The 27,418-nt window shown below is 36.9% G+C and overlaps 1 protein-coding gene and 1 pseudogene across 4 annotated transcripts in view; one reads left to right on the top strand and one right to left on the bottom strand.

Moving 5' to 3' along the window:
- Positions 1-27,418, top strand: part of FAM168A (family with sequence similarity 168 member A) — a 154,875-nt gene that overhangs the window by 13,439 nt on the left and 114,018 nt on the right. The window lies entirely within an intron of this gene.
- On the bottom strand, positions 16,335-17,204 carry LOC102504497 (annotated as a pseudogene).

The following is a 27,418-nucleotide window of genomic DNA, read 5'->3' as shown; positions in this document are numbered from 1 at the left end:
CTTAAGGAGTGGTCTCTGAAAAAGTACTGAATGTGGTTCTTGGTAGCTTGGAATACAAGCTGAATTCGAAAGAGCTCCATTTCTTGTCAGAAGACCTATGTCTGTGCCACCATTAAAAATTATTTAACACTTCAGAATTGCATTTTCTCCATCAGTAAAACAGAAAAATAATAGTTAATTTGCAGAGAATTAGGGATAAGTTGGGTAAAGTGCACATCATTAGCCATAATCAGTTAAAAGTTTAATTTGTAGAATATTAAAAGTTTCCCCTTTGAATACAATAGACTTCTTTAGAGAAACTTGCTTAAAGAAGAGAGGAGACGTTCTGTCATTTATATTAACACTCATAACATTTTACTTCTTTCTTCAAGTGCGTTCCTCTAAATAATTTTGCAAAGTGAGTTTAAATCCCAGCTCTTGCACTCACTGGCTCTATGATCTCAAAGTTACTTAATCTTTATATAACTTATTTATCCATCTATGAGATGGGGATATAGGGGTATTCACAGTGTATAGTTGTTGGGGGAATTAAATGAGATAATGAGATAAAGTGCTTAGATTGGAGTTTGTCACGTAGTACAGTTTCAATAAATGGTAGTATTGTTATCACTTTCATTTTATAAATGAGGAACTGGATACAGATTTAGCAGCCTGACTAGATTCATTTGAAAGAACTAAGGATGGGATTCAATCCAGGTTTGGGTGATGCAGTTACTCTATCTTTTTACTAGGCTACATTTTGTAATTAACATTTTATTTGTTTGGCAATGTATTTTGAAGTTTTGTAGAGTGGAAGTAAATTGTTAGTCTTAGGTACTTAAAACTAATGTTTTACTGACAGTTTACATAGACTCAGAACTAAATTGGTTAGGGAAAGAACTCTTTGACCTGGCTTCTGTATGTCAGACACAATTTAAAGGCAGGTATTCTGGAGTCATGGTCAGTGGTTAGTAAAAAGAACTGTGTTTTTCTCCTCCCTAAACAGTTTTATTGAGGTAAAATTGATGAACAATAAATGAATGACACAAATTTAATATAGTTCGCAAAGTTTTGGCATATGTATACATCTATGAAACTGTCACCACAATTCAAGTAGTGAATATATTCATTACCTCCCAAAGTCTCCCTAAGCAGTCTCTTCCTCCTGCTCTCCCTGATCCCTCATCCAAGCAGGCGTTGGTCTGCCTTCTATTACTATAGACTAAACAGTGGTTTTGGAGTCAGAGCAATCAGGATTTAGATCCCCAATCTGCCACTGTGTTAGTTGGGTGACTTTGGAGAAGTCATTTTATTTCTCAGCTGTAAAATAGGAATTCTGTTTTATCACCAGCCCAAAGGACCGTGAGGAAGAGAGGAACAGTGTAAAAAGAGCCTAGCATGGTAGCTGGTTATAGCTGGCCTTCAATCCCTGAAGGTCACCAACCTAGCTTTCAGCTGGTAGCCCAGAGTACATTTAGGAGTTCAGAGCTCCAAAATGCTTTTCTATCACCTAGACCTTGTGTCCCCTCTCACTGAATGAGCTTCCTTGAAACGGGGAAATTTAGACTTAGGCAGCTTGAGGCCCTAAAGGACTTTGTGGTACTCATTCCTTCTCTCCTCAGTGCCCAATGTTCCACATGCTATTAATTATGAACAGATGTTCTTCATAAATAAGCCAAGAACTCCGCAGCAGATTTTTGTGTTCTTTATGCTTAAGTCTGGCATTGTGATAAAATTGGATGAGCAATGATCTTGTAGTCAGTTTTTGGGTTTAGTTTCCATGGTGCCTTGGGCAAGTCATAAGAATTTTTCTGAGCCTTAGTTTTCTTATATGTAATGTTGGGGAGGATCATTCCACACAAATTTGTTGGGAGGATTAAAGGAGAATTTTGAAAATGAATTGTATGGTGACATCATAGTTCACCTGCATTGTCCCATGACTGTCTTGTAGTGTTGGAACTTTGTAAAAGATTCAGTTAGCATTTAAATTTAATATCCTAGAGGTTTTGGTTTTTTTTTTTAAGTATATTTTATTAGGTTTTACGAATAGGTAGCTTTAACCAAAGGTTAAAAGTGCTTAGAATTTTAAGTCAACTTTAATTCAAATCTTAGTTTAGTAGCTGTGTGACCTTGGGCAAATTATTTACTTTCTCTGAGGCTTGAATTCTCATCTGTCAATAAGAGATGTCTGGTCTTCCTCAGAGGGTTGTTGTGAGGATTAGAAATAAAGTGTGTACAGCGGTTGGCAAATAGCAGATACCCAGTGATATTAGTTTCCTGCCTTCCATTTCCAAAATTGGTAGATTTTTGGAGTTCAGTGAGCTATTACTGAAGGGATTACTTTTGCCTTCCCCATTCCATGATCCATGTTTGGCCCAGGACAGCCATTAAATGGTGTCTCAGATTTCCCATTTAAGTCTGAAAATGCAGTTTGAGGTTTATGATGCTAGCAGTTATTGTAAAGGGATTTTTTTCTCCCAAATAGTGGGAGGGGTGATGCCATGTTTTTGTACTTTCTCATTAATTCTCATTGCTGTAGCAGGAGGTACTTTGTACTGAAGGAGCCAGGGAAACCAGAGGCCATTTTCTTGTCTCTTCTGTCTGTGTTTGTTTGGGTTGGAGAATTGTCTAAAGGCTTCTTCGTGAATAAAGTGGATTTGCTAAGTTCAGAGTTTTCCTCCTGGGTGAGCCCAGGAATGACCTACTGAGGGGAAGAACAGATAGGAAAATGTGGGGATAACTGGTGAGCTCTGCTTGTAAAGTTGTCAGGATCTTTGAGTTTGGGGGCAGTGGAGAAGAGTTGATTCTCCTTCCCTTCTTCCCCACCAGAGCGTTTACAGCCCAACACAAAGGGAGCTTTAAGATGGAGGTCTGCATTGTAATTTCCTAGAAATTGCTGCTTCTGGTAACCGCTCATTCAGTTTGCACCTCTTTGCTGCAGTGGATGAAAACAATGGGGACAATAAAGCCATTTATCTGATAGCTGTAGCCTCAGTGGGATGTTTGTTTTAATAATGGTGTAATTTGCAGGGCTCATAAATTGTGATTTTATTCTCATGGAAATAACTGCCCAGTGGTATTTGGATTCTGAGGTCTCCTGTTGTGGATAATTTCACTAACACTCTGGCTAACAATTCTCTTTATTCCATGCTTCATTTTAGATTGTTCAGGCTGGTTGGGTAATTAGTCCAATGCAGAGCCAGTTTTCTTTCTTTCTGGGACTGGCAGGTGGTTACTAGGTAACTAGAGGATCTCTGAACGGAAGAAATTCTGCTTAGGGATTCAAGGCAAAAAAAGCTGAGCTGGGTTTTGATTGTCATCTGGAATTTTTTTTTATTAAGATTTTATCTATCCAATGACAAAATTTTAGTTATCAGAATATTTACTTTCCATGGTACCAAACATTCCATTCTATTTGGAAAATCGTATGTTTGAGTTTTAAATTTTCATCTACATGTATTTGTTGGGCATATCCACAGAGGGCAAAGGAGGCTGGTTACCACGTGCTAGACATTGCCCTAGGTGTTTTAATTAGAACCTGAGAGTTAGGTATTGTTTCCATTTTACATATGCAGAAGCCTAAATTCAGAGAATTTAAGTGACCAGATTAAGATATCTTAGCTAATTAGTGGTGGGCAGTTGACTAGATTCAAAGCTCATGCTAGGTTTTCAATTACAGCATTTGACAATCTGAAGATACACCTGAAGATACATTTAAGTTTCTTTAATTAAGCCCTTAGGTATTAGTGATTAGTGTATTAGTACCTAGCATCTGATGTATATATCTGATTGTTCTTCCTGTCATCTAATCTTGTATTATTTTGGCAGTTTTAAGTACGTGGAGTATTTTTGATTATCTTACTATTAAAGGCCTTCCAGACATACTCTGTTTTAGGAACTTTCTTTAAAAGGTGCCGGAGCATAGTATATTCACTGGAAATAGCCCCAGAGTTGTAGTTTGGGACTAGGTTTTAAAATTTTGGCACTGCCACTTAAAAACATTTTTTTTTTTTATTGGAAGTACTAGGGATTGAACCCAGGACCTCATGTACGCTAAGCATGCACTCTGTCACTGAGTTATACCCTCCCCCCTCACTGCCACTTATTGGATGATCTTGGAAAACCTTTTAACCCTCATTGACTAACCCTTACCCCTGGCATAAGCCTCATTTTGCTTATCTGCAAAATAGGGATATGATACTCACTTTATAGGAATGTTAAGGTTAGTGTATGTGATAGTGCCTAGTATATGCCTGTAACATAGTAGGGGCTCAGTAAGTGCTGGTTTGCTTCCTTCTTTACTAACTCTACTATTAGTTAACTACTGGGATAATTTGATACTTCTTTCATTGCTGGCCACAGAATTTATTAAAAGATGGCCCACTTCTAGTGCCACTTTTTTACATTTCATGTTGATGCTGTTAAACTGATAGAGTTCATTTTTCTCTAGAAACTTGCTGCCCAAACTAGGTAATTTATTCAAGGGACATTTAGATAGATCTATGGTTCCTTGTTTGTACTCTTAGTAGATTCTAGCTTTGCTGCTTACTAGCTGAGTTTCTGGGAACAACTGACTTTATATAGCTGAGACTTGGAAGAGGAATAATAATAGCTGACCCGTTTTGTTGTGAGGATCAAATAAGATAATGGATGTGAAGATGCCTTTTAAATTGAAAAATGCTAGGTGAGATAGTAATCATTATGTGACTTTCATAGTTAAACTAGGTGGGACTTAGAATTCACTACTGTTTTAAGAAAGAAATTTTAAATTTCACTTGAATTATATAAAGGAAGCATTTTGTTGAGTTTTATGTTAGCTCTTGGGGACAGCTGGAGAGCAGAGGCCAGAATGAGGTCCTGCTCATTGAGTGAATATAACTGGATGGTAGATGTGAGAATGGAGTGGGGGTGGGAGTACAGCTGTGAGGCAGGCTGCATGAACTTAGGTAATAGTTTAGATTAGAGGTTTGGATCTTGGTCTAATTTTGAGCCATAGAGCAAAGAAGAGGGAGGCTCCTTGATCAGAAAAACTTAGAACACTGGGCAGTATGTGGAAAACTGGTTGAAAGAGTAGGATTGGAGGTGACAGCTGTAGCTTATCTCATGAGGACACTTAAGTTGAAATCCCAGTTTTAAGTTTTCTAGGAATATGTACAGAAGTTAAAATAGATTTTATTTCATTCCAGCTCCTCCTAGCCCTCAACAGCTAAGTGTGTTCATTTGAGGTGGGGGGAAGTTCCAGGTGAAGCTTGTGCTTGTGCATGAATCAGTTGGTGTCTCTCAGATGAGCATATTGGCATATTTTCATTTAAAGAGGTGCAGGTGGCTGGCAAGTGGGGGATCTGCTTTCACAGACTAAAAGCTTAATTTTATGAAGTCATATTCAGGTTATCTCTTCCCTGAAAATTGGTTCTGTTCACAGCATTTCAGTAATGCAGATGGTATTTTTCCTAAGTGGAATATCAACCAAAAATTGTAATGTGTTTCATTATTGATGTATCTGAATGCTGCAGTGTATTGGTTAAAATAAAGATTTTTTTCATATGAAGAAGGCCTTCTGTCTCTGGATTTTGGTACTACACCAGTTTTTTCATTTTTCTCTCGGGAGGATGTCAAGCTTTTCTTTACTACAAGTCACTACATTATGTTGTCCGGATCATTGCCTTCTCTTTTGAGTATTGGGATAGAGTAGTTGTTGTACAGGATAGTTTCAAGTCTCCATTTTATTTGGCTTTAAGAAAACATTTAGGCTTCTTTCTTTTACCCCCTTTGTTAGTATGAAGGTGTTCCAGTGGTTATGTAGGAGATAGATTTCTGTAAGCCTCACTCAGGATCAGTGGGTTACTTTTTTATATTAACTTCATATATAATAATTTCAACTGATATTTGCATAGTTTTTTCTTAGGGAGGTATTTTATTTAAAATTTTTCTTTTTACTGACCTGTTTCTTGCATTAAACTGGTAGCTCTTTTGGGGCAGGACCATATGTATATTTTCATCTTTGTATTCATTGTATTCAGCACAGATCTAATAATGATGATGCTAGCTAACACTGTGCTGTATGTCTGGCTTTGTTCCAAGTGCAGTGTTTGTTTTAATCCTCATTATCCCCATTCTATAGAAGAAAAAATTGAGACAGAGAAAGGAAATAACTTGCTCATTCTCACAAATAATGAAAGGATGCAACTGTGATTAGAACCAGGTCAGCCTGACTTCAAAGCCTACGTTCTTAATCTCTACATTGTATTTTCTCAGAAACTGCTTGTAAGTATATATAGGTATATATAAGACATATTATCTCTCTTATTTGCAATTTAAAACTCTGTGAAGCAGGTATACTGTATTCATTTTATAGGTGAGGAAAAGTGAAGTGAATTAATTACATAAGGTTATGCATTTGTTGAGTGGCAGAATCTGAACTCCAAATACTTGGGTTCCTGACTCCAGCTCCCGTATTATTTCCCCTATATCATACTGTAGCTACTGGTTAGAGCTGCCCATCTGTTTTCTTAGGAATGCACAATAATCTTTTTGGATTTGGAGAATAGATTTCTTTATCTAGACTATCTGGAGATAAGAGGCAGGTTTAAAAAATCTTTGTGTGCCCCACTTCAAACTCAAGGAGCAAAATTCTGTAGTAGATAGACTAAGAGAGTTCCTTGAGGGTAGACAGACAACTCGTGTGTGTGTGTGTGTGTGTGTGTGTGTGTGTGTGTGTGATGAGAGAGAGAGAGAGAGAGAGAGAGAGAGAGAGAGAGAGAGAGAGAGAGAGAATGGGGTGGAGGGGAGAGAGATCCCTGCTTTCCTGTTACCTGACACAGAGCATGTTTTCTGTAAAGGTTGCTGAGGGAATGCATGATTGAAAGAGTTCATGCTGAGTCTAGTATTATTAAAAAGTGATGATGATAAAATTGCTAGTTTACTTTAATATCCTGTGCTTTCTCCTGATTGCTTCATTCTTGGTCACTATTTGATTATGTTTGAGAATTACTGTAACACTAATTAACAGTGGCATTTCATATATATTTTAGCCAGTTTATGGCAATTGTCTAACAGAGTTCATATGAGAGAGGGATTGTATTTATGCATTTGTAATATTTGAAGAAGCAATTTTTCTAAAGTCTAGGTGAACTCAGTTGTACTGAACTCTTTGATTGCCTTGTCAGATTTTTTTTTGTATTTCTGTGAAGAAGATATGAAGAAGATAGAAAATTAGTTTTCTAGTATTTTTTGCATAAATATACATTTTACATAAATTGAAGTGATGCTATATTGTGACTTGCTTTTTTTTAACGTTGAAATATTAAAATTAAAATAGTAGGAGGCTAATTTAGTAGTGTATCATTAGAAGATTTACAGACTTTGGAACTTAATACAGCTTGATGAGCTCATCATCTGCTCCATTCTCACACTCTCTCCTATGTTGCAGATACGGACTGGAAGTGCAGGGAAGTCAGTTCATTTTTTCAAGGTCATACAGTTTGAAAATAAATAACCTGGGACTAGAACCTAAGTTTCTCTGTTTTTGCCGCAGCATACTCTCCTTTGAAAACTATTTTCTTACTTTAGCAATTTTGAAGCCAGATATTGCCCTAAAGTTGACATCACATGGCCAAAGTCATAGGCTCCAGAGGCTTGGCTCATCTGTCCTGTAAATAAACAAACAGATAGATAAATAGATAGTGTGGCTTTTGGTAGGAACATCCTAATAGCAACAAACAGATCAAGGAGCTAGTTCCATTAATAGCCTTCTCCCAGGTCCTTGAGAAGCTGGTTTGGCTTCATTTAGCTTCTAGGCAATATCACATTCAGATATAGCCATGACATAGCCTAGGTGATTGGTTTTCCAGGTATGTTGCCCTGTGTTATTTTTGTGTGTATGATTATAGTGCAAAATGTTTGAGAATTCCTAAGCCCGTCTTCTTATTTCAGTCTGACATGGTGGTTGTGTTGATGTAAATTACCTTACCTAGGAATGTCATAATTGATTCCTTTGTTCCAGATTGTAGATTTGAGTGTCAGGTATTAATCTACATATTACTGTACCTTTTAAGAGTTAGTCACTTTATTGTGGAAACTGTATGAGATCAAAAATCAGAATTTTCAATCTTGATTAGTTGCTTATGGACCTGGTCCTGCTCTGTCATTTGGCATACATAAATCCAACTCTTCTCATTTTGTATGTGAGCGTGCATGTGCATATCTACTGATGAATGGTCTCCTCTCCAGTCTTAAAGGTAGTATCTAGTAGATGTTTAGGGCCCTGAAATTTGTCTTGCACAGTTCCTTGCAGGTTTTATAAGTTTGGAGGGTATATAGTTAAAGAGTACGGGATAGCTGCTGAAACAGAGACTCAAAAATTTAGTGGCTCAAACAAAGTAGACATTTATCTCTTACATAACAGTTAAGAAGTAGATCTCTTATGACCAAGGTGGGCAGAAGTTCTGCTCCATGAAATCATCCAGGGATTCAGATTCCTTTTATCTCTTTGCTCTCCCAGGATGATGTCCTCATCTGCATGTTCAAAGATAGCTGAATAACACATTCACCTTCTTGTCATGAGAAGGGAGAAGAGAGAATAGAGAGTACATAGTTGCCTTAAAAAAAAAAATCTGGAAGTCATATACATCACTTCTCCTGGCATCTCATTCGTTATTCTTAGAAACATGGAATACCTCATTGTAACACCTGAGATACATGGTTTCTAGCTGGGTCACATGTGCCTCAGTTAAATCTTGGCAGAAAATGAGGATAGGGGAGTGTCTATACTAAAAGGAAGAAAGGGAAACTGGATACTATTATCAGTCTTTTCCACAGAGTCGTAGGTAAAGGGTAATAATAATACAACCCTTCCTCTATCCATTTTTCTCTTTAAACTCATCACAGCCTTTGAGGTAAGTGGTAGTAACCATTTTGCTAGCTAGGAAACTCTGAGGTATTTAGTGACTGGTTTAAAGTCACAGGGTTGGTTTAAAACCTAAACACATTATCTTCTTCCCCAAACCGTCTTCTAATGTGTTTCTTGTCTTAACCAATGCCACCACCATTCTCTCAGAATTTTGCTATTTGGGATTTCCTCAGCTCATATTCCTGCACTCACTAAGTGTATAGGTACTATCATCTTAACATTTCTCAAATCTGTGCCTTTCCTCTCCACAGCTGTTGTCTTTAGCTCAGAATCTCATCATCTCTTGCCCAGACAGTAGCTTCCATTCTTTCTTCTGCTGCCAGGGTCACCCCCAGTGACCCCACTCTTCTCAGCCTGACCTTGCCTGACTACCTACCATCTCTGGGATTTACTGTATGCTGTTACATTGTCATGTTGTTACTTCTGTTTAAATGGTCCTCCTCTTCTCAACTTGGCAAACACAGCCTTACTGTATTTTAAACACTCTAGTACCAGCATCACTTCCTCTATAAAGCTGTTGCTTTCTTTTCCAGGTAGCATTGACTGTTCTCTTTGTACTTACGCCTGTCACAGAACATGTAATACTTCATTGTATTAAAATGTATCTTCCTTGAACCATCAACACTTCGTAATTGCTTGAATGAATGGAGTATATGACTGGTACTTAAGTCCAAATTCTGTGTTTTTCTTTTCATAATGACTCATCCTAAGTGAGTGTTTACGTATTTCTCTGGAGTTACTCCCCAACATCAAATTTGGAGACCTGAATTTCTGGGAACTCTTTCCTTTGGAAGTTAGGAGCAACCTTGCTTGAAAAGGGCTATTTAAACAAATGGGTGCCTTTTTGACATCATCATTGCTGCATCATATGTTGAGGGTTCACATAAACAGTTTAATTTGTAAGAGTCCATCTTTTTAAAAGGTCACACTTTAACCTTAGAATAATCAAATTTGTGGGAAAATTATTTTTCAGTTTGGATTTTGGGGATGTGCTTTATTTAGCTTTTAATACAGGTTCTGGTAAAATGATTATCTGCGACCTGCAAAATAGATGCCGGGTATTTGGATTTAATTTTATTGATTAAATCAAAGGGGGAAGACTTGCTATACATTTTGGAGGAAAGGTAGACAAATTAGAAAAAAATGCATCCTTTTAAATGTAGTTTTATTCTTAAGGTTATTTACAAAGTAAATGAAAATGAAAAAGAAAAAGAAAGAACTTCAGTTTACAATAGGCACAGTTTAGGGAAACATGGTAACATCTTAGCGATGAGTGTAAATTCATCTTGGTCATTATCATATCTGATCACTGAAGCTTACTCACTGTGGATTTAAACCATCTATTTTGGTGTTAATCCTTTAAAATGCAGTTGGTGAATGTTAGCATGATAAAGGGTAATAAAGCTTGAAGTATGGTAGTCATTTGGCCTGGTTTACTTTTCAACTAATTGCATGCAAACTTAAGTGTCTTTGGGAAAAAGGAAAGGGGAATTAATGCTGTAGTCAACTATTTTGATCTCAGCTTGAGCCCTGCACACCTGTCACTGGCTTGGGGAAGTTTTCCTCCATAATTAAGAGCTCCTCTCTCATATTATTACTTAATTGGTTGCCACAAGAGCCTGGTGAAACAATGGAATACTCTTAATTGCATACAAGCTCTTAAAACAAATCACCAGTATTTAATTTGGTATTGTTTTTATAAGCCTTCCCTGGAAACAGCCTTAATCTTCAAGTCCAGAAGGAAATGTAGTCCCTATGTTTTGGAGCATTGAGGATTCTGCTCTTTATAGAAGTAGAAGTTCTATAACACTTTGAAACATCTTTACACAAAGAGTTAAAGAACATAATAACTAATTTTTACATGCTGCCTTAAAATTTGATCAGGTGCTTTCCCTTGTTTTATGTTGTTTTTTTTCTGTAATAGTTTCATGAAGAAAGAGTATATTCATGTTTTCCATTTTACAGGTGAGGAAACTTGAGGGTTAGAAAAGTGATTTGTCTGAGGTTATACAATTAGTAAGTGGTGGAGACCGATGCAGACGCCAGACCCTACCTTTTTATGGTACCTCATGTTGTCTCAATGAGCATAAACTGCATGTGTAGACACGTCACTTTTGTGGGTTTTTCTTGTAATTCTGTTTTGTCATATGGCAATGTGGTCTCAATTTAGCTTAGTGTGTTTGGTACTTTCTCTTTGAGCTTTCAACCTTTACATACACAGTGAAAAGAGGCACATGGTAGGTTGTAGGTGAGGAAGCTGAAGTGCTGGGAAATGACAGATTGTCTAGTTCCATGTTTGGACTATGACTAGCAGAAACAATAGGGTTGGCAGGGTCTTTGTGGTCCTGCTGCTTATGTGGACAAGGCCTTTACAGTATATTTAAGTGCTGAGCAGTTTTGGTAGCTAATTTAAATAAGTCTCTGTGGCAGTCACCTCCATTGATGCCCCAGTACCCATCTTCCTCTCCTTCTATTAGGACCTAGTAGTGGAAAGAGCTCTTGACAGGAAATCAGGAAACCTTGGTTCTGCTGTTGTAGTTGGGTGATTTGCTGCCTGACTTGTTCTCTTCAGGAACAGTTTGGGCCTAGTTCAGGTACACCAGTTCAAGTTTGGTTGGTACCACCTCCATGAAGACTTCCCTGAGTCCCCTGGTGGCCTAGTGCCTTTTTGTTTCTGGATGCTATGACACTTTAACATATCCACTGTAGCACTTATCATTTTGTACTGCAGTTATGTTTCTTTTCCATTAGAACCATACCTCTAACCCTTTTGTCTACCAGACAGCTGCACTTGTGAATCATTTCCCTAAACCCTAAATTTCATGAGAGCACAGTCACGGGGTTCTTTGTGGTAGACATTTGTGTTTTGCTTCTTTAGCTTTCCCCCTTTATCTCAGCAGTGGCCTCAGATGTTGGTTTTAGGAACCACACCTCCTCATTATTTTGACTCATGTGGTTTGGGTAGGAACTTCTTAGCTCTGGTGTACCTGAACTAGGCCCAGGAGAACCAGCACATCCATATTCCTCTACATACAGTATAGAACCAGCCACAGTGATTGCTTAGGGGTAAAAGTATGTTTTAAACCATTCTAAACTGGATGTTTAAGACTTTAATGGGAGTTGCTATAGAACACCCTCTCCCAATCCTGTTGGACTAGAAGGTTAGCTTCTCAAAGGACTAGAAGTTTCTAAGCCTTTTTGCCATCATCAGGAGACTCTGGCTCATGATAGAACCAGCGCTAAAGAGGTGGAGGTGATGACTTTGAGCTCTGAATTGAGGCTCTTCCCTAGTCTTTCCTAATCCTGGGCTTCAGTTAATTAAGTCAGGATTTAGACTTCTTGCTTAAACTAGTTTTGATTGAGTTTTCTGTCATTTAAAATGGAAGGAGTTTTAACTGATTTGTTTCTCTTCTGCACTTAGCATAGTTCATGGCCTAGAATTTGTTAAATGTGTAAGTGATCTCTATGAACACGAACAGGAATTTATTCTTAGTGTCAGTTTCTTTCTTTCTTTCTTTTTTTAATAAAATGAGAATAATAATTTCTGCCCTGCCTGATTCAAAGAGTTTTTGTGAATTAATAGAAGGAAAAGCTTTTTGGTCTCCTTCAGCACTTAGTCTATGCCAAGCAGTTTACCATTTAATTATATAATTGTATGTAATGGTTAGTTTGTTTTCTCTCCACTATGTTGTATACCCTCTAAAAGTGGGACTACATCTATACCTATTGTTTCTCCCTAGTACTCAGCACAATCTTGGGACAATAGTGAGCATTCATGAATACTTATTAATCATGACAATAACAACTATAATTTATTGCATACTTTTTTTAGGCTAGACATTGTGTAGGTATTCTACATAAATTGTAGATATTCTATATAAATTATCTCTAAACCTTACTTAGCTAATAACACTACCTGTTAGATAGCTGTTAGATAAGTAGTGTTGTCTTCAGAAGTTAGGTCATACAGTTAACAAGTGAGAGCTGAAATTTTCTTTTGTTGTTTTTGTTTTGTTTTTGCACGTTTCCACTTTATTGTTCTATTTATCGTTACATGTACTTTTTTTCATTTCTAAATTGAAGTATAGTTGATTAATAATATTTTAGCAATATTATAGCAAAGTGATTCAGTTACACACACACACACACACACACACATACATATAAATCTATTTTCCAGATTCTTTTCCATTGTAGATTATTATAAGACATTGAATATAGTTCCCTATGATGCTGAAATTGTTGGTTGAGTTATGATGGAAAATAAATTGACTAAGCCTTCCATAGCATATACTCGGATGTTTGAGGGGTCTGGCTTAAGTGAATGAATGATAGAGATGAACATCAAGTAAATACTTGATAGAGATGAAATTTTGGTCAGGTATTGCTTCAGAAGCCACCTTCAAGTCTTTTCTTGGCATAGTTTCATTGATTTCACCAATCCATTTTAATTAGTATTAAATAATGAAAGATTCAGAGCCTAGGTATTGGCAATTTGGGTTATGAGTGTAGTATATAGTATGGTGATGCCTCATTGGGAGTACACTAAATGCACCTTCCCTGGGTCCTTTGTGAATTAATGCCTTGCAGATATGCTTGACTGGAGCCCAGCCTGCCAATAGGTAACTTGTAGTTTTTAATGAGCTTTAAAGTCAGAAACCAGATTAAGCAAACAGGACAGAAATAGACTCACAGACAGAGAATACAGACTTGTGGTTATCAGGGGGGTGGAGGGTGGGAAGGGATAGACTGGGATTTCAAAATTGTAGAATAGATAAACAAGATTACACTGTATAGCACAGGGAAATATACACAAAATGTTATGATAACTCACAGAGAAAAAAATGTGACAATGAGTGTGTATATGTCCATGAATGACTGAAAAATTGTGCTGAACACTGGAATTTGACACAACATTGTAAAATGATTATAAATCAATAAAAAATGTTAAAAAAATAAATAAAAGCTAAAATGGGTGAAGAACAAAAAAAAAAAAAAAGAAAGAAACCAGATTAAGCAAGAAATTAAATGGGAAAAACCCAGCTTTACAGACTTAATTCTGTGATAGAAAATACTTTCACCTTGAAGCAAGCCATCTGAACAGACCAAGGAAAGAGATGATACTAAGTATTGAGGACCTTCTAGATGACTTGCATATATTGTCTTATATAATCTCCAAAAGAGCCCTTCAGGGTAAATACTACTCTCCCTAGTTATGATGAGGGTAAGAGAGATGAATAGGGGTCATTCAACTGTAAATATTTCCCTGTAATGTTTTAAATGACAGTGTGTCCCAAAATTGCAGCATTGAACCTCAAAGCAAGAATCATGTAAGAGAAAAGGATACCTAAATTATCCACAAGAACCCATTTGTATTGTACAAAGTGAGTGAAGTGTCACTTTTTACCCCTTGGTTAAATTATACAGATATAAAAAGTAAAGTCATTTCAGTAATGGAAGGAGGCCTGATAAAGACCTTGGTTTATGGATTTTTTTTTTCAAGTAAATGGCTCTGCCGTTTCCAGTCTTACATGCCATAATTTTAGTATACTTATTAGAGATATAGTAGGGCTTACCAAATGTGTATGGTCTTTGGTGTATTCATTCCACAAAGGATTTAGGATGCCTAACAACAGTAACTAATAAAATAATGTAAAAAAGGAAATTATTCAGTACTAATGAAAATGGAATAATATGTGTCTCCTCACTTGCTCTGGGTGAGCTACAAATTTACTTCTGAATTTCCTAGAAACTGAGGAAAGAATGATGATTTTTAAAAGGAGAAAACAAGACAGTTCTTTTGGGAAAGCAGTTTAACATTTAACTGAGTTTACCATTCAGACATAGAGAGCAGCACAGACATAGCCATACTGGCATGAAATTTGAACCAAATATTCTTTGTTTACATGTTTTAGTCCATTTTTAATACAATACCTTCTTGTAAGGTCTTTCTCATAGGGGAGATGGATTACAGTGTGCAAGCTACAGTTTAAACTAGTATAGGGTAAGTTCACAAAGGTGAGATTAATCCATACTTCTGTCATTGTAGGAGCTTGAAGGAGAGGGAGACCACTTTTGGCCTGAGTAATTAGAAAAGACTTAGAAATTTACAGACGTTCATGATACATCAAGCTCACCTCCCTTCTTAGTTTTTATTTAATTTATTTTTTAGTATTTTTTGATGATAAATGCATTTCACTATTTACTTAATGTTTAAGCTCGCACAGTAGATTTTTACAAGCTGGTAAACACTGACAAATTATTTCTCCCATAGAACTATAACTGTGTTCCTGGACAGTATAAACATATTGCTGAACTAACGTTAATACACATCACTGTTTTATCACTTACATAATAAAACAAATTGTCAAGTATCTAAATATTAAGTTACACAGCTCAAAAGGCATATAAAATATTAAATGTCTGCTCAGTTCATTAGCAGAAACCCACTTTTTTATGCAGGAGAGGTTGGAAATCACACTTCAAACAAAAATAAGTTGGTAAACAACTTCAAATAAGTATGGGAAAAATTACAAGAATTTCAGAAATTTTATGATTAGGAGTTGTTTTAGCTACAATAACAAAGTATTTCTACCTTTTAAAAATATTTACTAAATTAAAGCACATACTCTACATGTTCTGCACAAGTAAAAGGCAACATTTTACTAAAAATACTTAATAGCCCCCTCCCATTGTTTTCTCAGGCCCTCCCTGTAAGTTGCACCTCAAAGTGCAACCATTAAAAATAACTGTAAGGCTTTTTTGTCTGGAGACATTAAAGACATGTGCTCTGTAAAATGTAGATTTTTTAAATGGAGGTTTTCCATAGCATAAAATGAGATTTATAGAAAGGCATTAAATAATCACTGTAAGACTTGGTTAATAAAAAGAAAAAAATGGAGCAAATCTGATGTATACTGGTATGATGTGGGAGATGTAAACATACTGTGAGCAAATAGCCATATAAGCCCTACTTTTCTGTTTGAAATGATGGAAGGAACAAACCACATAAGTTCCAGAATCTTCATAGGCCCTGGGATTTTAGTTCTATGTGGTACTAAAAATATACAAGTATTGTGCTGGGTATTTTGGCACCTAATCTTTCTAAATTTCTTAAATATTGATAAGATTCTGGCATGGAAACAGATTTAATGACGTAAGTGAATACTGCATGATTTCAGGAAAGGTCAGTTGGTACAAATGATAAGCACATTTTAAATGCTGAACAGCAAGAATCTTTTGCTAAGTGTCCAGATAGGTTGATCATAACCCAGAAGTAGAGGTTGTAATTCTGCCAGGTTTGTGGCCTGGTAAAACTGCTTTTCAAAACTCCTCTGGAAGCTTCATTTAACTTATTCACCAAGCCAACGTGTTGGCTAATATGTACGACAGATTCGGGCCTATCTCAGGTTCCACTTTCAAAGCAATGGCATCAGGCACCCCAGTTTTATTGAATGCAACAGTTGTTTCTCTGACCGTTGGAGTCTTTGAAGTGCAACTGCTTTTAGGACGATACTTCTCCAAATACAAAATCTACTTGCTGTTAAAAGCTCCATGCCACTTTTGTCTTGTGAACTGAAATGCATCTTCATATTTCATTCCACCTTCAATTGGTGCTAGAGCGACAAGCACTGGCACTCTCCCAAGGCCTGCAACACAATGAGCAGCAATTCAGCAACCAAAGTCTTCAGGAAACTTAATTTTTACAAGACTTAACCAATCATCAACAATCTGGTTAGATGGTGGTGCACCATCATCAAAGGGCAATCAAGAACACGGATGCCTTTTTTCTCCGCAAAAGTAGTGTTGTAAGTTGCTTCATATACTCTCACTATGGTGGTGACTCCATACTTCTTAAGTTCCTCAGTAAATTTAAGGTCTCATTAGTTGGATTGTGTGTAATAAAAAATCTTGTTCTTGTATGTGAATTCTACAGGAACTGGGCGGTTCATTTGAGCCATGTTAATTTGGTTAAAAAACACTCCATAGGGTTGTGAAAGAATTTTAAAAATTGAATGCAGAAATGATGCAAAGAAACGGAATCTACTTCAACATACTCCACTTGAAATTCTCAGTGCTTTTGAGTATGAAGTTGGGAGTAAGGAAAAATGAAATGAACCTCTTAACAAGAAGCAGCAATTCTTCAATCCAGTAATACTGAGGCAATAAAAAGAAAGTGCACTGAGGTTTACCCCATCCAGGTCAGAACTCTTGTGAAAAATGCTTTGTGGATTTCAATTCAACACTCTGTGTCCAGGTTAACCACTCTTATGGGGGCTTCTTGGTGGAGTAGTAATGATTTTCTACAGTTCGCTTGTCTGCATAGAGGTTGTCCTGTGCCTGGCTGGCAGTAATCTCCACTGTCCTTCAGAAACTCCATAAATATGTGACCGTGAACACCACAGAAAGCAGTATGTCTACTCATTGAAGATTGTGGCCTAATCGTATAGCTTGTCCTGAGGCGGCGGCGACACAGGTAGCGGCAGGGCAGGGGTGGCAGTGGTCGTCTCAGGGCCGCGGGGGTGGCTTCGCGGGTGTTGGCAGAGACACTGGACTTGATCTTGCCCCTTTCTTAGTTTTTAGTTAAAACTGCTTAATCTGATAATCTTAGTGGTTCACTATCCTCAGTGGCTTATACTGGAAATACCTTGAATTTTGGAATCAAATGGATCGGGTTGCTAATCTTGGCTCTCTTCCTTACAGAGTAACTTTGTGCAATATAGGTACTACGATGAGCAAAACCAGATATAGTTTCCATAAACTTATGGAGCTTACAGTCCAGTGGATGATACATTGATCAAATGATCATGCATAATGAAAAATTATAATTGTGGTAAGTACTACCAATTAGTGCTTCGTGTTGCTCTCAGTAAACGTCACGTGGGAATCTGACCTAGTCTGAAAGTTCTGTGAAGGTGTCTCTAAGGAAGTAATATTGGATGTGAAGTCTGAAGGATGAATTGAATTTTCTAGGGGAAGACAGGATGGAGATGGTGAGTAGAGTCTTCTAGGTAAAGGGAACAGCATATGTAAAGCCTCTGTGACAGAAAAGAGTTTGGCATATTTGAGAAAATGGCATAAGGACAGCCTGTCTGCAATGCACAGAGCTAGAGGTTGGGGCAGAAGTAAAAAACATAGAGGACTTGATGTTTTTCTTTATACTAAAAATAATTGAAAACCATTAAAGGGTTTTTTTTCAAGTTACCATAAAATATTGGCCATATTCCCTGTGCTGTACAGTATATCCTTGTAGCTTATTTATTTTATACATAGTAGTTTGTACCTCTTAATCCACTACTCTTACCTTGCTTCTTCCCCCTTCTCTCCCCCAACTGCTAACCACTAGTTTGCTCTCTGTATCTGTAAGTCTGTTTCTGTTTTGTTATATTTGTTTGTTTGTTTACTTTTTAGATTCCACATATAAGTGATATAGATTCCAGTATTTGTCTTTCTTTGTCTGACTTACTTCACTAAGCATAATGCTGTCCAGGTCCATCTGTATTGTTGCAAATGACAAATTTTCAATCTTTTTTTATGACTTGAGTAGTATTCGTGTGTGTGTGTGTGTGTGTGTCCGTCCCACACTTTCTTTATCTATTCATCTTTTTTTTTTAACCTGTTCATCTTTTGATGGTTAGGTTGCTTCCATATCTTGGCTGTTGTAAGTAATGTTGCTATAAAGGGGTGCATGTAACTCTATGAATTAGTGTTTTCATTTTCTTTGGATGTATACCTAGGAGTGAAATTGCTGGATCATATGGTAGTGCTATTTTTAGTTGTTGGAGGAACCTCCATACTGTTTTCTATGGTGGCTGCACCAATTTACATTCCCACCGACAGTATTCAAGGGTTCCCTTTTCTCCACATCCTTGCCAACATTTGTTATTTGTGGTCTTTTTGATGATAGTTATTCTGATAGGTGTGAGGTGGTATCTTACTGTGGTTTTGATATCCATTTCCCTGATGATTAGTTGAGCATTTTTTCATGTGCCGGTTGGCCATCTCTGTTTTCTTTGGGAAAAATGTCTGTTCAGGTCTTTTTTAAATTAGGTTGTTTGGCTTTTTTTTTTTTTTTAATTGAGTTGTATGAGCTCTTTATATGGTTTGAATGTTAAGCCCTTATTGATTATATCATTTCCAAATATTTTCTCCCATTCAGTAGGTTGTCTTTTCATTTTGTTGATGGTTTCCTTTGCTATACAAAACCCTTTTAAATTTAATTAGGTCACATTTGTTTGTTTGTTTTCTTTTATTTCCTTTGCCTTAGGAGACAGAGCAAATAAGATATTGCTGCAATTTATGTCAGAGTGTTCTGCCTGTGTTTTCTTCTAGGAGTTTTCTGGTCTTAAATTTAGGTCTTTAATCCATTGTGAGTTTATTTTTTATATGGTGTGAGAAATGTTCTAATTTCATTCTCTTACATGTAGCTGTCCAGTTTTCCCAGCACCACTTACTGAGGAGACTGTCTTTTCTCCACTGTATATTCTTGCCTCCTTTGTCATAGATTAATTGACCATAAGTGTATGAGTTTATTTCTGCGCTCTCTAGTCTGTTTCTTTGAGCTTTGTGTCTGTTTTTGTGCCACTACCACACTGTTTTGATGACTGTAGCTTTGTAATATAGTTTGAAGTCAGGGAGCATGATACCTCCAACTTTGTTCTTTTTTTCTCAAGATTGCTTTGGCCATTCGGGGTCTTTTGTGTTCCCATATGAATTTTAGAGTGATTTGTTCTAGTTCTGTGAATAATGCCTTTGATATTTTGATAGGGGTTTCATTGAATCTATAGATTGCCTTGGGTAGTATGTTCATTTTAACAATATTAGTTCTTCCAGTCCATGAACATGGTATATCTTTCTTTGAATTGTCTTCAATATCTTTCATCTGTGTCTTATGGTTTTCTGAGTACAGGTCTTTTACCCCTTTAGTTAAATTTACTTATGGCTATTTTATTCTTTTTGATACAATGATAAGTAGGATTGTTTCCTAAATTTCTCTGATAGTTCGTTGTTGTATATTAATTTTGTATCCTTCAACTTTACCAAATTTATTGATGAGCTCCAGTAGTTTTTGGTGGTGGCTTTAGGATTTTCTGTGTATAGTATCATGCCATCTGCAAACAGTGATAGTTTCATTTCTCCCTTTCCAATTTGAATTCCTTTTGTTTCTTTTTCTTGTCTGATTGCTCTGTTTAGGACTTCACATTTAAGAGTTTTATGCAAAGGGGAATTGCATGATCAGAATTTGGAAAGCAGCACTTTAACTGCCATGTAGAGAAGGGATTCTAAAGGAGTGTAAGTCAGTGCAGGTATGTTTTTGCACAGATACGGTCCCTGTGAGAGACTACCATGATAGATGGTAGGCAGAGATGAGAAGAAATGTAAGAGATATATTTTAGGTTGAATTGATAGAACTGTGTAATGGATTACATGTTGGGGACAAAGGAGAAGGAAGTGATAAGGATGACTCCCAAGTTCCTGGCTTAATAACTGGGAGGTAGATGGTGGTACCTTTCACTGAAATGAGGACACTGGAAAAGGACTGGTTTGGGATGGAATATTATGATTCAGTTTTGGACATGTTGAATTTGAATGACTTTAAAACATTGAAGGGATGATTTTGAGTAGGCAATTAGATAAACACGCCTGGAACTTGGAGAAAGGTAAGGGCCAGAGAAAAATTGACTGTATGTTTGGCTTTTAGATTGTAAGTAAAGTCATGGATGTGGATTAGATTGCTTAGGGAGAGAGAATAGAGTGAGAAAAGAATAGAGAATAGTATAGTCTTGAACATTTAAACATTGGGCAGAAGAGGATAATCTTGGAAAGCAGACAGAGAAGTAGGAGGAAAACTAGGAGAGTGTACTGTTCAGAAGCCAGGGGATTCAATAAGGAGGAAATGAACAACAGTGCTAAATGATGCTGAGAGATCAAATAAAAATAAATACTGTTCATTGGATTTGTTCTTGTGAAGGTCATTTATAACTTTAGTGAACTATGGTGAAGGGATTAATGGGGGATTGTTTAGTTAATAATTTATTTCATTGAAAAACAATGTTAATCTGGAAGAACGTTATTGATCGTCTAGTTGAGTGAATTAAAAAAGCATCTTTTTAAGCACTAGAATCCTTTTTCCACCAAATGTTACTTGAGGCTCAATACAAAGAGATTAAATGAGTTGAAGTCCCACTTCAACTAGAATAGTGGGACTTAATAACACTACTCTTTTGTATCCCCCTTCTGTTTACTTCTTGTCCTGGCTACCTTTTCATAACCTGTAGTTCTCTGAAGACCAGTTTGAAAACGCTTAACTAGGTGGTCTCATTACTGAAGAGGAAACTGCGGGCTGGGGAGAAGCAGTCCCTTAGCAAAGCTTACATAGCAGGCTTTAAGTTTAGAACTAGTATTAGTATAGTACTGTTACTAAAAATAAAGTCTCTAGATCTTCTTCCGGATCAGTCTCCCCAGATTCTGGAATCTGGTGGAATGTCTGTTCTCTTTTCCCTGGGTTAGCATTTCTGACCCCTTGAGTCTTCAGGGTTCTTATGACATGAAGAAAACATACTAAGGTAGGTCTGCAGGCAGTCTGCTTCTCTCATTGTTTCATATCAGTATCCTTAATATGATGTGCACTGTGGTGGTTGTGTGTTTGCCAACTTCCATCCGACCCCAAGGAATTAGTTTGTCACCTGGTCATGGTAATCCCATGCCTCTTGCCAGTGAATGATTTAGGAGTGGGTATGTGCCCACAGTTTGGCCAGGGAGACATGAAGGGAATGCTGCTGGAGACTTGAGAAAAGTTCTTGGCTTAAATGAACAAACGAAAGAAGATACAGAAAGGTGACCTCTTTTTCTGGTGTATATTTTCTACTGCTTATTTACTTAGACTAAACTGTACTGGTTTGGTCAAATGGAGATACTAATACCAATCTCTCAGAGTTGTTGTAGGAGTAAATTATTTAATGTGTTTGGAAGTGTCTGAGAACTATAGAGATGTTAGTTGGTTCATTTGATGGTAGATCACCCAGCAGAGCTAGGTAAAGGAATGGGCCTCGGGATTGGGATGTTTTGAAAAGTATATGGAAGAAAAATAGATCTTACATAAATTAGCCTTGAACTTGGTGGTTGGGGGAATGGGAGAGAATGAGGGAAACTGGCCAGAGGGAATTGAAACTAGTAATGATTTCTAGGGCTGGTCTGGGGGAGGAAAGGGAGTGAGGGTTATTAATCAGTGAAACATTGTTAAGCAACAGTAGTATCTTGGGCAGTGCCACTGGAGTGTTTACTCCCTTGGAGGAAACATTGTTGACAGTTGTTCCAAGTGTCTGTCCTTCTTGGTCAATTTTGGGGCTGAAGACCTGTGGTGAGCCACTTGTCTTTCTTCCTCCAGTGGCTCAGTGCCCAGAGCATCCCCATCAATGGCCACTGGGGATTACCTAGAAAAGTATTTGATAATGACTCAATCTAGTACTCCTAGCTGATAACTTCTAGCAGAGCTGGAGAGGACAATTCACGGGCCTAGGCCCCAGTAGTAGCACAACAGAGGTACCTGGTTGGGAAGAAGCTAGCTTTTTTTTTTTTTTTTTTTTTTTTGAGATGATTGATCACTCCTCAAGGGTTTTGGAAACATAGACCTAGTTTCAAATTTCAACTTTACCATTTGTGTCTGTTACCATCCTAGATGAGTTAGTATGAAAATAGAATTGTAACGTTTACCTTTCAGGGTTACTATTATGATTAGAGGTAACGTTTATAAAGCTCCAACCATAGGGCCCCATGCATATTAGGTGTTCAAGTAAATGATAGTTTTGCTGTACTAACAAAAACGAGGTTAAATCAGTGAGATTGTGTTTTCATAACACATCTCTCATATTACTCATGGATTTGCTTGTTTGTGATCCCTTGGGGGTTCTATGCTTAGTATTTGTTTTAATTGGGAGTCAGTTGCATGTAAAATTACTAAATTGGATGTAGATGGAAATGGAAGTTGAAGGGAGGGATAGAGGAGACATTGCTATTTGCCTTTGGCTCCAAGCTCCTAAGAGTTGGCCTTAGTCTTAAAGAGTTATTCTCATACTTCTTTATCCTTTTTTCCATTTTTTAAATTTTTCCCATTGTTTTCTTTTAAGTACTTTTTTTTTGCTTTTTGTAAATTTTGAAAAATTGTGGTTAAAATGTATACTAATATAAAATATACTGTTTTAACCATTTTAAAGTGTACAGTTCAGTGACCTTAAGTACTTTCACATTGTTGTGCAGTCATCCCACCCATCCCACCATCTATCTCCAGAACTTTTTTCACGTTACATAACTGAAACTCGTTAAACAGTAACTCCCCATTTCCCTCTCCTTCCAGCCCTCAGCAACCACTCTTCTACTTTCTGTCACTGTGAATTTGACTACTCCAAGTACCTCTTACAAGGGGAATCATGCAGTTCTTGTCCTTTTGTGACTGGCTTTTACTTAGCGTAAGGTCTTCAAGATTCATCCATGTTGTAGCATGTGTCAGAATTTCCTTCCTTTTTAAGGCTGAATAATATTCCATTGTATGTATATACCATTAAAATCCATTCATCTGTCAGTGAACACTTAGATTGCTTCTAGCTTTTGGCTTTGCTTTTTAATATAACAGCAAGTCCTCTCCCCCTTTTTCTTTTTTCTTCACAGATATTTATAGAGCACCTTCTTTGTGCTCAATATTTTTAGTATTGGAGACATGGCAGTGAGCAAGACAGGTGAAGTTTTTGGAGCTTATATTCTGCTGATGAGAATTGTTCCTTCTTTGGAAGCCTTGCAGGGACTGGTGCTTTGATTCACAGAGTTTGTGTCAGACCAGAGTTTGTATCAATAGTGTGCTACTATCTTTTTTTTTTTTTTAACTTTTTTTTATTGAGTTATAGTCAATTTACAATGTTGTGTCAAATTCCAGTGTAGAGCACAATTTTTCAGTTATACGTGAACATACATGTATTCATTGCCACATTTTTTTTTCGCTGTGAGCTACCACAAGATCTTGTATATATTTCCCTGTGCTATACAGTATAATCTTGTTTATCTATTCTACATTTTGAAATCCCAGTTTGTCCCTTCCCACCCCCTACCCCCTTGGCAACCACAAGTTTGTATTCTATGTCTATGAGTCTGTTTGTGTTTTTTTTTTTTTTTAGATTCCACGTATGAGCGATCTCATATGGTATTTTTCTTTCTCTTTCTGGCTTACTTCACTTAGAATGACATTCTCCAGGAACATCCATGTTGCTGCAAATGGCATTATGTTGTCGGTTTTTATGGCTAAATAGTATTCCATTGTATAAACATACCACATCTTCTTTATCCAGTCATCTGTTGATGGACATTTAGGCTGTTTCCATGTCTTGGATATTGTAAATAGTGCTGCTATGAACATTGGTGTGCAGGTGTAGTGTGCTACTATCTTAAATGTCCTTGCTTTTAGACCCCTTCTTCTTTTGTGTCTCAACTTCGGCATCTTTTCTCAGAGACCTTGTATGAGTCCCTAGGCTGAATTGGTTGTTCCTTCCTGTGCTAACCACCCTTTACTTATCTTTACCATAATGCTGCTTAACTGTCTCTTCTAGTGGAGTGAGCTCCTCCTGGGCTGGTGCCCTTGTTCATTGGTCCATGTGTGGCTGCTTGGTCCTTTGGGACAGGCCCCTGATGACTTCTGCAACCACCTCTTTCACCACTGCCTGCCTTGCACTTTGTATACTAATAGGACTGAAATGAATGTCATTTCCCCAGACATGTTAAATTATTTTTATTCTCTGGGCTGTCCCTTTTTTCTTAGAATACCTTTCTCCCCTTTCTCCAGGTTCACTGCTTTCTCCTCTAAATTAGTCATCTTCCACAAAGCCTTTCTGGACCCTCTTTAGACTATTTTGCCACATTCTTGCTGCTGGCTTCCACCATGGTCTTTAAAACACTGTATGGTAATTGATGGATTCCATGCTCTCAAGGAACTCACAGATTTTAGCACTAGGTATTAGCTGGATTTCTGCCATCTTCTTCAGTCATCAAGCTTCATTCCTCACCTCACTCATTGAACTTGGCTCTACTAATGACATTCTAGAATGAAAGTGACCTGGGAATATGATTGGATTTCCTCTTTATTGCTTGCCCATTGTGTTTCACTCATGTATTTGTGTCAGTTCTCATTAGGATTAACATAATCCTTTTGTACAGAAATAATATGCCTTTTACATTCTTCTCATCTAGCAGAGATTCTAGACATCTTGATCAATTCTGATAGTATTTAATATTCTTACTTTTCTTCTGTAAATCTCCACCCTGTGGTTTTTTGAAAAATACCTATTATGTAAAATTTGAAAACTTGGCAATGTCTCCCTATATCCTGTTCTCCCTATATCCCACCATGCAGAAATTAACTTCTAAAATTTTCAGCATTAAAAATAAAGTTTTTTCCTACTTTATAAAGATCATACTATATATATAATTTTGTGGAATGCTTTTTAATTTAACATTAGATTTATAAGTATTTTCCAGTTTCAGTTAAATGATTTTGTTCAGCATCAGTTTTAATGAATGTATACTATTGCATTGCATGATATGATTTATTTACTCATAACCTTATTGTTGGACATTTAGGTTACTTTCCATTTTTGGGTATTATAACACGGTGATAAGTATCTTTGTAAATTGTGGTCTTTATTTTTTGATAGCTTTATTCAGATAAAAATTTAGAAATACAGTAATTGGGATAAAGGCATAAATTTTTTTAAGGCTCTTGCTATGTACTGTCAAGTTGTTCTCCTAGTTCATTGCAGGGACTCAGTAATTATTTGTTAAATGAAGGCGTAAATACACCCCAGAAAGACTGTCCCTAGTCATGCTTTCAACAGAGGAAATGAGTACCTGTAACCCCCATACCACCTTTCATATTTGACCCTCTAAGTGTCCTCTATTCTTATTTGTTCATAGTTAGGGTTTTATTCTCCTGTTAGTTTTAGATTTACTTGCTATCTCTATCTACAGGTAAAACTCTGTAGGTCAGGTAAAATCAGACATTGACTTTCTCCTTATTTGGTCATGTTCCTTCTCACCCTTCCATCATTAATTGAAAGTGTATTCTGACTCGGGGTATCTTCTTGCAACCACAGAGTATGGAAGAACTTGACCAATCTCATACATATGCAGAGAGTGCAAGCCCTAGTAGAAGATAGTTTAGAACTAGTTTCTAAGAGACCAAAAGGAATTCTAAGTTTCTATCCTAGTTGAGTGATCTTAACCCTTAATCTCTCTGGGACTCTTTCTTATCTGTGAAACAGACCTACAAGAATACTTTCCCTACTTACCACACAGGCTTGGTAGGATTAATCAATTTATAAAACAAAACAATCTTACTGAAGGGTCGCCATATGAAGATTGTGTGATAAATTCAGAGAGATGTCTCTCTTGTCATAGAACTATGATATCTTCAGTTCATTCATTCAACCAGTCATCCATTATTTATTGAACTGGCCAACATGTATTTATTGAGGTTTTATACTAAGTATTAGATGGGGAGGAAGACAGCAAATAAATTGTAATTCAGTTTTGGTAGTAACAACAACAGCAACTAACACTTTATGATTGCCTGTTATGTGCCAGGCACTGTTTTAAGCCCTTTAGCTATATTAATTCATTTAATCCTCATATAAACTTTTAAGGTAAGTGGATAATTATTGTTATATACAAATTATAGTGAGGTACAAAGAAGAGTGTAAAAATATTACCATTTAGTGAATACCCATATGAGCCAGGTGTTCTATAGATGTTTTATGTATATCTTCTTTTATCCTCACCACAACTCTGCAAAGTTGGGTATTTCATTTTATACATGAGGAAGAGAGTCTCAGGAAGATTAAGAAACATGTTAAATTTGTACTGTTTGTAAGAGGTAGAGTTGGAATCAAACCCAGTTTTAGTCCAGTTCCAAAGCCTTAGTTCTTAAGTTTGTTGGTACAAGGCAGGAGGAGAGGTAAAACTGTAGGCTAAAAAAGAACTGTGGGATCCAAGACATCCATTGCCTTTTAAGAGAATTGGAGGTGAACTGAAAGATGGTTTCTTTAAATTGTGAGATTGTGTCTCCCATTTCGTTATATGTCCCCTCCTCTCCAGGACAGACTTAGTCATCCTTTCATACCAGCATGAGTATGTAGGTACTTCCTAAGTACTGTACTTGTGGCTCTTGCTGTTGATGGCACATGGCAGTTCTGAATGCTTTAGCCAAGTGTCTAATAACTGAAAATGCTATATTCATTCAGGACAGCTGCACCATGTAACCAGACGGGATTTTAAATTGGTATGTTCATATGAAAAAAAAACTAATTAAAAAAATGTTAATTTGCAACCTGATGTTGCCATGTTAGAATTTCCTAATTTTTTTTCCTCCAATGAAGAATAGGAAATGTTTCATTAAACTCCTGTTAAATTGTTTATACTTGTTGCGCAGTGCACAGATGTGCTCAGCTGGCTGAAATGGTTTTCCAAGATTGTGTGTGGTAGAAAAGAGAAAAA

The sequence above is a fragment of the Camelus ferus genome, chromosome 10, assembly GCF_009834535.1.
Source record: "Camelus ferus isolate YT-003-E chromosome 10, BCGSAC_Cfer_1.0, whole genome shotgun sequence".
In the NCBI taxonomy this organism is placed as follows: domain Eukaryota; kingdom Metazoa; phylum Chordata; class Mammalia; order Artiodactyla; family Camelidae; genus Camelus; species Camelus ferus.
Note: the sequence above shows the minus strand (reverse complement) of the source record. Positions and strands in the feature narration are given on the sequence as shown.